This window comes from Alligator sinensis, unplaced genomic scaffold (assembly GCF_000455745.1).
Source record: "Alligator sinensis unplaced genomic scaffold, ASM45574v1 scaffold1411_1, whole genome shotgun sequence".
NCBI classification, from domain to species: Eukaryota; Metazoa; Chordata; order Crocodylia; family Alligatoridae; genus Alligator; species Alligator sinensis.
In genome coordinates, this window is record NW_005842963.1 from 18,249 (window position 1) to 19,908 (window position 1,660).

The window sequence follows — 1,660 nt, forward strand, 5'->3', positions numbered from 1 at the left end:
CCCCCCAGCAACCAGTCAGTGACTGGGAGGGCTGCCCCCATGGCCAATTGCGCTGACCGGGAGGGAGGTCCCTCCACGGCCGATCCCATTCCCTGGCAGGCGCTCCCACTCACCAGCCAGCGCTCGCCAAGGGGGCACCGCCACTCCCATCTGCCCCCCGTCCATCGCCTGAGTGGGGAGCACGGCCTGTCGGGGGGGCACTGGCGCTCTCAGGGGATGCACATGCACCCCTGTGCACCCCCTAGGCATCGCCACTGCTCTGCATGGTAGCATCGGGGTCCAGGCCCCTTCCCAGGGCTTCCGCAAGCCCTCACACATCCCTTGCCCAGAGCTGGAGAAGCCCAATCCCTACCAGGGCGCTCCCAGGAGGCAGCATTTCCCCACTCACAGATGGGGTAGCCTGGGGCCTGCAGGGTCTGGGGCAGGGGAGGAGGTATTCACAAGGCCAGTCACTGAGCCATTAGGCTCCACAACAGCTGGAGAGCTGTCTCCCCATGCCCCTGCCCCTGCCCTGGCTACAGGCCTGGGCCCACTTGGCCCCCGCACAGGTGTGCAGGGCTGGGCACTGCCACTGGCCCCGTTCATGCCTGTTCCCTCTTCCCTGTTCCCTGCCCTGCTCTGGGTGCTCCCAACGCGGTCTATAGCCCCGGGGCTCGTGCTGCCCTGTGCCCTCTGCTCCTCTCCCCATAGGCCACAGGGCACCTGTGGGGCAGGCAGGGAGTTCTCTGGTCCAGGCTGCTGCTACCCATTCCTTCTACCTTATACCACCTCTCTGTGGCCTGTCCATGGCTACAGGCCTGGGCCCACTTGGCCCCCGCACAGGTGTGCAGGGCTGGGCACTGCCACTGGCCCCGTTCATGCCTGTTCCCTCTTCCCTGTTCCCTGCCCTGCTCTGGGTGCTCCCAATGCGGTCTATAGCCCCGGGGCTCGTGCTGCCCTGTGCCCTCTGCTCCTCTCCCCATAGGCCACAGGGCACCTGTGGGGCAGGCAGGGAGTTCTCTGGTCCAGGCTGCTGCTACCCATTCCTTCTACCTTATACCACCTCTCTGTGGCCTGTCCAAGGGTCCAGAGCTCCTGGGGCTGTGGGCTGTAGTCTGATACCAGGCCAGTGCTACCACCGCCTGTGCCCTGGCGGACTCTACCATGGCTCCCCTCAGCTCCTTCCTGGGAGCCTGGCTGAGCCCCCAGCAAAGGGAGTTTTTGCTTGCAGTTGTTGAGGCAATTCTCCATCCACCTTGCAACAGCTGCCTGCAGAGCACATGTCTCTGGTTCACTCAAGGGCAGGTTGTGTGGGACCTCATTAGAAGCCCAAGCTCCACCATTCCCATCACCCCCAGCTAATTCCTGCTAGGAATCTATGAATTCCCCGGTGGAAGGACGTCACGGTGGTTGGGTATGCTTTGCACTAAATGCATCGTGCCTGCCCAGTGCACACTGGCTGCTTGTGACCAGCCTGTCCTGCAAGCCGGCTTCTTCATAAAGTGCTCCAGTAATGTCTCCAGGATCGAAGTCATGGCTTACATCTCCCCACTCCTTTTCTCCTGTCTTGTTCTGAAGAGGAGCACGATGCTTCTGCTTTTCCAGTCCTCTGGTGTCTCGCTTTTCTCTCATAACTCTTATTGCCACAGGCTCTGAGCTCCTTTCTGTCAGTCCTTTCCCT

The 1,660-nt window shown here is 62.0% G+C and overlaps 1 protein-coding gene across 1 annotated transcript in view; it reads right to left on the minus strand.

Moving 5' to 3' along the window:
- LOC112548145 (interferon-induced protein with tetratricopeptide repeats 2-like) overlaps window positions 1–1,660 on the minus strand; it is a 23,257-nt gene that overhangs the window by 13,422 nt on the left and 8,175 nt on the right. The gene's annotated exons all lie outside the window — the stretch shown is intronic.